The sequence below is a fragment of the Ochotona princeps genome, chromosome 23 (genome assembly GCF_030435755.1).
Source record: "Ochotona princeps isolate mOchPri1 chromosome 23, mOchPri1.hap1, whole genome shotgun sequence".
NCBI classification, from domain to species: domain Eukaryota; kingdom Metazoa; phylum Chordata; class Mammalia; order Lagomorpha; family Ochotonidae; genus Ochotona; species Ochotona princeps.
In genome coordinates this window covers 34,537,646-34,551,313 of record NC_080854.1, presented here as the reverse complement: position 1 = coordinate 34,551,313, position 13,668 = coordinate 34,537,646, and positions in this window count along the sequence as shown.

Sequence of the window (13,668 nt, the reverse complement as noted above, 5' to 3'; positions counted from 1 at the left end):
CCAGGGAGTTCTCTGTGCTTCTGAAGGAGAAGCAAGGGCTAAAGGCCAGACACACCCTGGGAGCTGCTGTGGGTAGACATGAGAGAGCCCAGTTTTTGCCACCATATTGGCCACACATTTCAGAATATTTTGTGAGCCACAAAATGGTAGCAAATGTACTGTTGTTTTCACAAAGGGAGTTTTTTCATCAGCATTCATGAAATACACGAATTGCTCCATGGTGTATTAACCTGGCATATCAATCAGTCCAGTGCACGCTGGTTCCTTACTCCCGGCTAGCCATGACTTCTTATGCTATTGTTGGATGGATAAAAAATTTTACATTCTTATTCAGGGAACAAAATTTCCTTTCTGCCGTTGATTTGGTTCTGAAAGGGAGGGCAGCATTCTCTCCTGACTGTTGTAATCCTTAGGATTTTCTTATTCAGGTGCTAATTAGGCTTCAAACAATATTAATTTAAGTATAATTTATTGAGCATATATATGATATTTCAAGAGGAAACGAATGTTACAAAGACAAGTAAAAAAGATGTAGTCTCTCTCTCTCTCACACACCCCCCCACACACCCCCACATACACACACCCCTGTGTGAAATTCCTAGAGACTTCATTGAGCCTCAGCTTGTCGCTTAATCACCAAGTAATTGGAAAGCACTGAAGAATTTTTCAAAGATTATCCAACAGGTAAAAACGTATAAGTCAATTTCAGCTACATTTGGTGTTATCCTCTAGTTAAGAATATTTGAAGGAAAAAAGAACCAGCTTCAGTCTGGAAAAAAATACTCCTCTTACCTAGAAGTTAGACATTAGAAATTGCTAAAGTATAGACTTTCCAATGCTATGTAAGTCATGTATGAAAAACACGTGATTAGCAGAGAAACAGGGTGAGAAAGGGATACTGGTATTTCAGGCATTCCCATCAACCTTGTATAAGGTACTTATATACTGTATAGTTATCATTCCGTACTGGAGGTAGTAAGACTCATCTTATTTAGGGATTTAAACAGTTATTCAATACTATGTCTTAATATGTATATTCTTTTAGAACATTTCTTACAAGGATATGTGATTTACTTTAAGTTGAAAAATAAACATGAGAGGGACCGGTGCAGTAGCCTAGTGGCTAAAGTTCTCACCTTGCGTGCACCCGGATCCCATATGGGTGTTGGTTTGTGTCCCAGAGGCCCCACTTGCCATCCAGCTCCCTGCTTGTGGCCTGGGAAAGCAGTCGAGGCTGGCCCAGAACCTTGGGACTCTACACCCATGTGGGAGACCCATGTGGGAGACCCAAAAGAAGCTCCTGGCTTCAGATCGCCTCAGCTCTGGCCATTGTGGCAGCTTGGGGAGAATCAATGGACAGAAGATCTTCCTCTCTGTCTCTGCTCTTCTCTGTATATTGACTTTGCAATAACAATAAATAAATAAAACTTAAAAAAGATGAGAAAGACCTCAAGAATCAGGTTTTCAACAAGATGAAATAATGAAATAATCTCAGAGAAGCCTATAATTTGGAGTTGAGGAAGAATGTGCTTTTGTTACCCTATTTTGTTTTAACACATTCTATCCATAAGACAATAGTATTGGGGCATTATTTACTGAGGTTCAACATGATTTGGCTCCCATACTCAGGCCTATATTTAAACCCTCACATAACAGTGGTAATAAAGGAATAAACACAGAGTCTGTTTGGTGTTTGGGAGGTGGGCCTCTGGGAGGTCCTCAGCTCACTGGGGTGTGCACTGGATGGCAAGAGTTGTTTTTGAAGGCTTTAGTTTGGGATCTACTGTCTGTCTTATCTTTAGACCCCAAGTGATCCCTCCTCTGTAATACTGTGCCATTGCCATTCATCAAATGCCCAACTGATGGGGCCTGCTGATCTTTGACCCGACCCTCTAACACCAGGCGATAAATAAACCTATTTTTTTCGTAAGTCTGGTTCTTCCCAGCTGTTATGTTGTGGTAATGAAAACTCAGCAAATACAGTGTTTTGCCCTTAAAGAATACTTATGAATCTTTCGAAGACTCTTGAGGTGTGCACCTTATTAATATTGTATAATGGACTGGGCACTGGGCACAGGCCCTAGGGTTGAGGCTCAGACTGAGCACATACCACTTAGGGGGCCCTCAGGATGGCCTCCAAGGTCCTTGCATCGTTCGGTGAGAACTGCCATTCTAGCTCACTTCTCAGATGCTTACTGATTGAGGATGGCTCATGCTGCAGGCAGTGGGGACTTGGGGGTTCCCTTGTTCTAGGAAGCTTTCAGGTCTGGGAAGTCTCTTCTGAGTAGAGGGACTGGGTGGCTCTTGTCCTCTCCACTGCCAGTGCAGCCCACCTCCGCCCCATGGTCTGGCCCCGCAGCTCTCTGGGCCCACAGAGCTCTCATGCTGAGCTGTTTGCCCTCATGGAGATGGTCTGACAGGCAGTAGTGACGCATGTCCCGAAGGGTTCCTGCACAGGTCTCTGGGACAGGCACGGCAGAAGGTCGGGCAGGAGCTGGGGGTGATTGTCTTTCTCTCCAAGACAGCATGGTAGGCCTTCTCTGCAGAGTCCACCTGAGGATCTTGACTGCATTCAAGGGAAAAGTACTCTTTATGGACATATTTTTTAAAAATCCAAGAACAATACATGACACAAAGCCTAAATAACAGAGTAACATATGGAGGAAAAAAGCAAGCCACTATTTCTCAACACTCCGGTCACGGTATACAGCTGTATGCTCCTCCAGATTTCTGGAAAAGATAGACCAGGATCCTTTTAAGCAGTCTGATTTTGTGGCTTGTCCCTCAATGCCTTGGATGTGTTCTTCATCACTGGATACAGCCAGAAGCTTTGGAAGGAAGTCTGCTGTGCCATTCTCCTCTGATCATGCCAAGGGAGCACAGATGGAACTCACACTTAAGATGGTGACCTTGGTCTTATTGCTGGCAGGCAGGCTTTCAGAGAGTCCAGTTTATTGGCAAGTTCAGCTCTTCATTAGCAGTCAGTGTGAACATGTAATAAACTCTTTGTGTCATCATGATCTTAAAGCTTCCTGGTAATTGCTGCACGTCTATATTCAGTGTACATCCAGGAATGATTCTGGGGGATAGCTAGTTTTTTTTTTTCCATCTTAGCTTTCTTGCCTATGTCTGTGCTGAAGTTAGACAGCAATTTCCCTAACAAAATTTAGAGCCTTTTTATCCTGCTAAAATTCCTTGAGTTTTTTTTTAAACCATCTTTCTTCTCAGCAAGTGATTTCCCACCCTTGATTAATCATTCTACTCAGGCGGAAGTATCTGTGCAACTTCACAAGCTAGAAAAGGTTGTAAATAATGGCTTCTGTCTGATCTCAGTCCTCAGAGCATTTGCAGAGAAGCCAGTTAGTGCTGTGCTTGCTCCGTTTCAGAAAACACTCTGAGCTTGGGAAATACAGTTGTTGTTAATCCAGGTAAGCGCGAACCTCAAGCCCATGCTCTGGGTTTGCAGGGATCCTCTGGGGCACTGTTGTGGAGCTTTCCACTGACACAGATTAATAAACTACCTTTGGCCATGGAAAAAATAAAGGAAAATATACAATTTCAGTAGCTCACTGGAGACTTAACAACATGACTATTCATCGCCTTAACCAAGAACCATGGGGCGTTTGGGGAAAGAAAAGTTACGCTTAAGCATTTCACGCAAGGTTGTAGAAAAGGTATGGCTTGACGTTACATCGCTCAGCACCAACACCAGATACAGCATTTGCTTATTTATTGCTCCTCTGTCACTTAAAGGTGTTATTCTCCTTTTCTATTTTTTTTTTAAGAGAATGAAACCAACTCTGAGGTTTTATTGGAACGTTTATGGCTTAGGGGAACCCCTGGAGGTAAGGACAGCCTCCTGCGGGAGGAGGAAGCCGAATGGGAAGGCGGATGGGAAGGCGGTGCCTGACCTGCTCTCACCTAGACGAAGAGGGACGTCGCTGATGGATGACTCAGGAGGACGGGGCTTCCTGTGTGTCAGTGTGGCACCGCGTGGCGTCCAGAATTGGCCACACGCTGTTCCAGTTGTGTCTCTATTGCTATTTTTTGGATGACATAAACATTTAAATTGGTGAGCTTTGAGGAAAGTTGGCTACTCTCCCTAATGTAGGTGAGCTTCATTCAACAAGTTAAAGGCAGGAACAGGAAAAAAGACCGGCAATAACCTCCATGGTCAAAGGAACCAGTTCCCTGCAGTAGACACCTCTCTCTCTCTCTCCCTCTCTCTCTCTCTCTCTCTCTCTCTCTCTCTCTCTCTCTCTCATACACACACACACACACACACACACTGTAGCTTGTTTATGGAGAAGCATGTCTAACACACTCTGTTATGTCAGGCTCTCTTCTCTTGGGTGTCCAGCCAAGATGGGATGCAGAAAGCATGCAGCACCCTGGGGCCTCCATCTACTTCAGTCCGGGGGTTGTGCTGTAAGTGACCTTTCTGGGGGCTGATGATTAATGTGAAGTGGATAGAACATTTGCTACCCGGTGAGCTAAACAAGGAGCTTTGTTAATTGACTAGCCAGGTAAGACGATCTCAAGTCATATTCAATGTGCCTGTGCTCATGCCCTATGGTAAGCTTCTGAGCCCTCCTGTCAGGTTTGTCTGGAATTTGATGCCAAGAGATAGCAACATTCCAACACTCTTATTCTGCAGTACTTTCCCTCATCTTTACTCATTAGGAATGTAACCTCTTAACCCCATACCCTGTGTAACTCAAATTGTAAAACACTTCAGGGGGTTGTATCAGTCCAAACCCAGCCCCTCTAGAAGAAGACAGTGTTCGTAAACTGTTCCTACTGTGAGTAACTGAAGCTACGGGATGGCCACTGGTCATGTATTAATGTAGCTTCGCACCAGTTAAATATCTTGAGTACAATCTGTTGTTAGTATGAAGATTCCTGCACTGGACACTCTGTAGTTTTTCTCATCACTAACTTGTGTTGATTGAACAGAGATAAAAAGTAGAGCCTCTAATAGGCATTTTTTTCTTACTGTATTAAGAGCACTTGAGGTGACATCTGCTCTCTCAGCAGACTGGTGAGTTCACCAGACAATATTGGGACGCTTGCATCTCACCGCAGACTCCTGGCGCCTCTGTTTCCATCCACTTTCCTTCTAGTTGACGCACACCGTGGGAGCCTGCAGGTGATGGCTCAGGTGCCTGGCTCTCCACTGTCCATCGGAGAGCCCTGGACTGAGCGCTGGGCTCCTGATTTCAGCATGGCCCAGCCTGTCTTGCAGTCATTTAGGGAGTGGGTAAAAGAGTAGATGAAAGATCTTTCCCTGTCTGTGTCTATCTGCCTTTCAAATGAAGTGGAAAGAAGTGGATAAAAATGAAGAAAATGAGTTAGTTTTGTTTTTTGGTGCAAAGTATTTTTATATCTATGCGTGCATTTGGTAATACATGTTTTCCTTGAACCTTGGAAGATACTTACTGCAAATGAAATTGTGCTGCGTTTGTGTTCATCTTTGCAGGGGTTGGAGAAGTGTCATGTTCCCAGCTTATTTCTTATGTGAGCTCTGTGGCTCAATCTATGAACCTGTTCATGCAAAGACTCATTAACAAGAGAAAAGCATATTTTTAAAATTAAGTTTACATGCACATGAGGCTCTTCAAAAGAGTGAAATATAAATAAATGACCAAAGCATGGAGTTTTTACACTTTTTGAGATAACAAACATTAAGTCTGTGAAGGAATGACAGGGTGAATGAGTGTCTAGGGGGATAATGAATTCTTCCTGTGTTCCTGAGAGATAACAGGGTACTTCAAACAGCTCATGGAAAATGGAACTAAAAGATAAGTTTATTTTGGTGCAAAAATAATTTGAAACCTGTGCAAATAAGAGGTCTTTATATGATACAAATAATACATGGATTTCAAAATGTATTTGCAGCAAACTTATCTTTTAATTGTGTTTTTTTCATGGACTTCTGGAAGTACTCTGCGAGACTGGACAGCTGTGGGAGCTGGTGGGTGAACGGATGACATCACAGAATTTGTTCACATAGGGTCATTGAATCCTTCATTGCCAGTCCCTGGTGGCCAAGGCTACTTGCTGGGCCCAGTGCACAGTGGATGCTCCTCCCAGAAGAACCTTTATGGCTTGTGGAACATGTGAAAAGAGACCATAGAGTCCTCTTTGGAGTCACAGATCCTCAGATGGTTCTAGTTTAGAACAACCAGTATTCCAGTTTGACATGTGTTGCATTAACTCCTTTTTAATTCTGTACCTGGTTTATTTCCCTCAGAAAAATGTGCTACAGTTCCGTCCTTGTATTAGCCATTTAAAAAATGGCTAATATTCGTTTGTGCTTTTGTGTTACATTTTCTTTGTCCACTCATCTTTCTTGGCCTCTTGTTTGCTTCCATCTAAGGGGTTCATTCTGGAACGGGAGATCTTGCCTTCTACCTACCTTCCCCAGGCGCACCCTCTTCCCCACGACCTTGCTGTTCTTCCTGGGACTGGGACCTGTCCCTCTAGGCTCTCTGAATTCCTTAGGTTTTTCTTCCTTTAACCCACACACCCCTGCAGTGTTCCCCACTTTCACTTGGGCGGTCTGGAGAACTGAGAAACTTTGCAGCCATGGCAGCTGCTGTAGCTGAGTGACTGGAAGGAGTCTGTCCTTGTCTGCTTCCACAGCGTGATGGTCCCAGTGGCTGCAGTGATCCTGAGATCCCATGCTAGCATCTCTTCCTGTTTTTGCAGTCCCAGGTCAGTCAGGCACCGTTAACTACCAAGCTCTGATTGTGTTTAATGATTTTGTAGACGTGCTTTCATTCAGCAGTTACTTTGGGGCGTCTGACTTGTGCCAGGTGCTTTTCTGAAAAATGAAGCTTTTGTAGAACTTGCACTACTGTCTTTTTGAGGCTAAAACTGTGCATGCTGGCAAGTGACAGAGGCAGGTCTCTGGTGGTCTCTCAAGTAAAAATGCCAGCTAATACCCTGTTTCTGAAGTTTTGTGATGTTAATATGCTCTGTTGTCTCTGGACACATAGTACATGCAGTTCCTTGGGACACATGTTAATAGTGGAAAATCTGGAGTCATAAAGCACTTCTACTTCCTCCTGTGTGCAGGCTAGAATCTTACAGAAGAATCCTGGAGGGCGGGGAGGGGCTGGCTGTTTGTTGTTCATGCAGGGGAGGTCTTCCTGTGGAGAGCTCTTCCTGCTCAGGATAAAATCCAAGCAGTCACCTGTTCTTGTAAGCCAGGTTGTTACAAGTAAGCCTGAAGCTAGTTTAAATTTAACAAAGTTTGCTTGAATAAGGAAGAAAGAGCCAGGCAGCTTTCCAAACTAAATGTGACCCAGTATGCACTACCTGCCTGTCTCCCTGTGCCCCACCACATGAGCAGGCCAAATTTATAGCTGGAGAAGAGGGAGTGACCCACACCAGCCACCCGATTTGCCACGGTTGGCAGTTGCCTCGGGAGGTTATGTTTGGGGAGCTCCTAGCCTCCACTTGGCAGCTGCTTGCTTCAAACATACGTTCTCAGGTGAGGCCACACACCAAGCGGGGTTATAGTGAGCTGTGTATGGTGGCCATTTTATGACAAATGTCATTCAAATGTGGAGGCTGGTTTAGGACAGATCTATTCTGGTGTGACAGAATTTTCTAAAGCATGGCCATGTCGTTGATGTCTGTCCTGTAACAGCTACTTCTGCCCTGCACACAGAACTGTGTGGTTGTGACGGATGTGGCTGCACTACAGAGTTGAAATACTTGTTTTTTTCACAGAAAGTTTATAGAGCAATCATTTTCAAAGAGTGGTCGCCAAGCCAGTAGCATCTACATTCCTACAAACTTGTAAAGAAATTCAAGTCTTCATCCTACCCCAGATCTATTAAATTAGAAAGTCAGGCTGGGAAGAGAAACACACACACGCACCTACATACCTACCTACCTTCCATCTACTGTTTTTTTTTTTTAAGATTTATTTATTTTTATTGGAAAGTGAAATATACAGAGAGGAGGAGAGACAGAGAGGATGATCTTCCATCCTCTGATTCACTCCCCAAGTGGCCACAACGGCTGGTGCTGTGCCGATCCGAAGGCAAGAGCCAGTAGCTTCTTCTAGGTCTCCCACGCAGGTGCAGGGTCCTGAGGCTTTGGGCCATCCTCGACTGCTTTCCCAGGCCAGAAGCAGGGAGCTGGATGGGAAGTGGAGCTGCCGGGATTAGAACCGGTGCCCGTATGGGATCCCAGCAAGGACCTTAACCGCTACGCTATCGCGCTGGGCCCCCATCTACTGTTTTATTTCTCCAAATGGCTGCAACAGTCGAGGACAGGCCAGGCTGAAGTCAGGAGCCAGGATTTCTATCTGGATTTCTCACGTTGGTGACAGAGGCCCAAGAACTCGGCCCCTGTTCTGCTGTCTTCTCAGGTGTGTTAGAGGGAGCTGGGTGGGAAGTGAAGTCACTGAGAATGGAATCCACACTGAGCTGTTGCTTGAACGGCTGTGCGACAAGGCTGGACCCAGTGATGTGTGTTTTGATAAGCCCTGCTAGTGATTCTGCTACGCGCTGCAGCTTGAGGTCCATCGACCCTCACTCAATCCACAGTTTCTAGGGCACTGTGTCCTACCAGGATGTCAGAAGCTGGCGGAAGCGTTCCGTTCCTGACATTGTGTTGTGTTTTGCATGATTTCTTGTCGTGTACTGTGATATATTGGCTAGGGCATTTTGAGGGAAGTTGTACGTAATGGTGTTAATGATTAAGGACTGTGTTTACTGCAAAAGGGATCATTAGCTGACTTTATAATGCTTCTGAGGGCTAATATTTAGCTGTTTGATTTATGAACATCACATCAAGGTCCCCTTTTAAAGTTAAATCTCTTTAAATTAATTTGTGACCACATTTGAGGAGAAGGCGTTGATTGAGCACGTGCATTATGGGTGGTGATTACAGACAGCTCCTGTTGTTGTCCTGGGAGGCCACAAACAAGTCTGATTTACAGATTTCCCTAACCGGCATGAGAAAGGCCTGCGTATCACTGCGTCCTGTGTGACCGGGACAAGTGATGATGCTGCTCCTGAGACTGTCCACTCTTGCCCTGTGTGACGTGATAGCAGACACCACAGATTGTGTAATTGATGGAATAGAAATGTATTTCTGGATGCTTGGAATTTTCAGGCTTTGACACTGAATCTCATGAGGGTCTTCTGATTGCATTCTGATTGGGAAGGCATTACCAGGCAAGGAAAGGCACGAGAAGCTGAGCTCTCTTTGCTATCAAGCCTAACAAGAACATTTATCCACTAAAGGACAGAGCTCTCATGGCCCAATCACCTCTTTAAGGTTCCCATAGGTCAACACTGTTACATTGGAGATTAAGTTCCTAACAGATGATCTTCCGGGGATACATTGAACCAGAGCACCCTCCTAAAATCAGGTGGGTGCACACCAGACTGATATCTGAGGTGAAGTGTGAGTGATGAAATGGAAGGGCAAGCTCCAGGAGCAGTCAGATCACTGAACTGACTTCTGTGGTGATGTGGAAGGATCCTGAGTGAAGATCCAGCAAACTTCTTTGAACTTGAAACTTGCTTAACTCTCGTTTCTAGGCACTCAGATCTGAAAAATCTTGGTGACCACACTTCTTCCCGTACCTTCATTTCTGGCCTGGTCACTGTTATTAGGAATTTCTTTTTCACTTGTATGACCTGCATCCTCTCGACAGCCGGGATATTTATGAGTTACCCATATGGTATCAATGGAAAGAAAGGAATGGTGCCACTCTTCTCATTAAATGGGTGCAAACTCATCACTGGAAAAAGCAAGACACATCTTAGATTTTACTACCCTCATCACACTGGCGCAGCAGTCTCACACAGCTATTTAAATAATCATAGGCAACAGGGACATTTATGGATCACGTGGTCAGGACTTAGTAATTATTGTCATAATCTGATAGAACCTGTGTATATTTATAATGAAACATTTTATACATACGTTCCCTCGGTGCAGTGATTGAAATATTAGCACACTAGCTGTCCTATACCTTTATTGTTAATTTCTATTTGTTCTCAGATAGAATACAGGCCATTTTTTTTTTTACTGTATGATTGGTAAGCCACAACATGTGAGCCAAATCTTAACCAGTGCCTGTTTGTGCAGATGAAGTTTTACTGGGACATAGGTCTGTGTCCACTTATTTACAGGTTATTTGTTGCCAAGCTACAATGGCAGAGTTGAGTAGCTGAAAGAGGTCATGTAACCTTTAATATAAAATAGATTTACTCTCTATTTATTTCAGAAAGTTTGCCCGGCCCTTCTGCACTGTGTCTGAGCGTTGGGCATGCGTGTATCTGGATGCCCTGCTTCACAGTTTAGTTCTTCATGGCTATCAGTAAAGAAGCAGAAGGAGAGGGCTGGAGCAATGGCTCGATGAGCTAATCTTCTGCCTGTAAATGCTGGCATCCCCTGTGGACACCAGTTCCTGGCTTCAGATAGACTCAGCTCTGGCCATTGTGGCCATTTGGGGAGTAAACCAGTAGGTGGAAGATCTTTCTCTGTGCCTCTCCTTCTCTCTGTAAATCTGCCTTTCCAACGAAAAATAAATACATCTTTTTAAAAAAGTGAAAGGAAAGTATATTATACTCAGTATTTCAGATATGAATCACTTTAGGATTTTCCATGGTTTATTTTTGACCCCTTATTCCTTTTTTTTTTTCAAGATTATTTATTTGAAAGACAGTCCCACAGAGAGACACATCCACTGGTTTACTTCCCAGATGGCTTCAGCAGTTGGGGCTGGACCAGTAGGAACTCGGGAGCCAAGAGCTTCTTCCGTGTCCCCCCCCATGGGTGCAGGAGCCCAAACACATGGACCATCTTTCAAGGCTCTTTCCAGGCTGTTAGCAGGGAGCTGGATTGGAAGTGGGCCTCCAGTGCCCACACTGAATGCTAATGTCATGGGTGGTGACTTTAACCTTTTAATTCTTAAAAGTGAACAAACATGGCAGAGATAGATTCTTTCAGGGAACAGCTTGCTTCCTGTGGGATGAGCTGAGAATAAGAAGTACTTTATGGTAGACTGTTCTAGTGAAATGGTGTATGGTAAAAGGGACAAGTTGGAAAGTTATATTGGTACAGAATGGGACATGCAGCCTCTACGAGACCTCAATAATCCCATAGATTATGGTTGGAAAAATTAGTGGGATTTCTCCAAAGATTCATGTATTCCAAGTCCTGAATCCAAGTCTTAGTTAATGGATTGAAGATGGCACTTAGTTCGATTGTGGTGCCTGAAGGTGACATCTGGGAAGAAGATGGAATGTGTTAGGCTGTGAGGATGTTGGAATCACTGTAGCTCTGTAGAGGGAGACACGTGGGGCATGGAAGAGATGGATGTGCTCTCCCTGCTTCCTTTTTATGCTCATGTAAACAAAATCTCCTGGGTCCTATCTAGGGTTTCCTATTAGCCACACAGTCTCTGTTCCTTTTCCAGAGTGATGTTGGAAGATGGCTAAGTGGAAATCTGAGTTCTTCAGAACACATTCTAGACAAGGGCCAAGTTCTCATCCACAGCAAGTCAGTCCCAGGGTGCTGAGAGCAAGGACTCTACGGTTGAACCCTCCCCAGGGTCTCCAGGTCACCAGATATGCCAGCCATGGAGCGTGCACAGCCCGCTGTGCCCCTGCCCGGCATTCTGGTGATGGCATGTGTAGGTCTGGCTCTCCCTTTCCATGGCTCTTCTTACCATGTCCTCCCCAGGCGGTGCCTGGCTCTGGATGTTGCTGTGTAATGACCTCGTGAAACCTACCTCCCCCGACCTCCTGTTCAGTGAGAGTTCATGGAAGCCACGCAGAGCCTTGGGGAGAACGTGCAGTCGAGCAAGAAGGCCTTTATTTCCTTTTCTTCTGCCTCTTTATTTCCTCAGCAAGGTCCCTTTCCTCTTCTCAGTTCTTTTCCACTCAGATCTTCTTTATTGGAACCGCTATCATTTATTCATGGCTAGGGTCAGGAATAGCAGGTGTATAAGTTGCTGTGCAGGAATAAGGTGATACATGTTTCTGGAGTTCAACATTTCCCATCCTTGAGGCCCAAGATGCAGGTGAGAGCCCCTCAAGGCCAGCCTGGTCATGCCTGCCTTTAAGACACAGAAGCAGCGAGGGTTCGGTACCCAGCAGGACAAACACTGTCATACCGGCATGAGTCACCCAAGGGCAACAGCAGGACCTCAAACTTCAGAAAGGGAACAGGGCCCCAAGTAGGCCTCTGCTTTCCCAAGGCTCAGCTGGACCACGCTGATGGTGACAGTGAAAGCTGAAGTTTCTAGATTCCCTGTTCTGAACTGATACTGAGGTGGACATTCTCATTGAATATCCCTTTGTTTCTGTCTTAAACATTTTAGGGTATTTCTCTCATGTTATGGAGTAGATGGCCACAATCTCTTCACACAATATTGCTCGTACCTCAGTCTTCCCTCAAGAGGGGATTAGGGACTCTCCCACCTAAAACCCTATTCTGAGTTAAAACAAACTTCACTGAAAACCATCAACCCTCCGGGCATGCTCCTAGGCAGCCAGGGTAAGGGGTCATGTTCAGCTATGGGGTGCTGTTCCTGCCCCTTCACTATTTGGTCTCTAGCACGGACCACGTGTCATCCCAGGAGAGGGTCCACCAATTCTTTGGAGTCCTGCTCTGTGAAGAAGCCAACCCTTCCCCTCTCTCTGTGTTGGCTCTCTCTTTGTTGTCATCCTGTAAGCTGAGGCTCATACACTCTTATCCCTCCCCTTCCTTTAGCTTCTATTCTGCCTCTCCTTTGAATGAAGACTTTCAGCTTTGTAGGTCTTCTGTCCTATTATTTCGGCTACATTTTAGACCAAACCTCTGCCTGGGATCCCCCATTGTCTCTAAGGCTGAGGTACCATAGCCCAGCTCAGAGCTCATTAGTCCTGTTGCTTTGAACTATGAGCCAAAGGAAGACACAGCAAGCAGGAAGCAGCTGCCTGTGCTGCTTTAGGAGTCCTTCCTTTGGGGTCTGAGGTTGGGCGAAGAGTCCAGATGACTTCTGCTTGGCTGTGGAACTCAGCATTAGGGATACAGAGATTCCTCTCCTTAGGGTTAAACTGAAGACAGTATCTGGGAAATTGTTCAGAAGGCTAATTTCAGGCACTAGAGATATAATGGGAGAAAAGCAAAATTATTGGGGACTCACATTCATTTACTCTAAACAGGATGTATAGAACTGACGGATTATTGTCTAGTTGTAGGAATCAAGTGTGACTCGTGCATGTCCCTTCTTCCTGAGGTATTGCCCTGGCAGCATGAGCTACCAGATAACCAGATATTAGCTTTAATAAATACAGAATGGGCAAACCAATGTGGAAATTTTATCAAATACACTGCTTTTGTGCCTTCCCATACATACTTGAATATTAAAGAAAGCATGTAAACAAAAATTTCCCAAGTCATGTAGTATTTCCAATGTCCTTTGAGATCTGTGTTTAACACATACATTCTAAAAGGGTGTACATCCTAGGGCTGCAAATCTAAGGGGATATGCGTACCAAGGATGGCACTCTTTAGACATCTTTTCTTGTATAAAGCAAAGATATATAAGCGTTACATTAATGGATAGGATATACAGTGCATATGTTCAACATTAACATCTGATTGAGGGGCAAATAGAACAAAATGTCCAGAAATCTCACCGGGGGC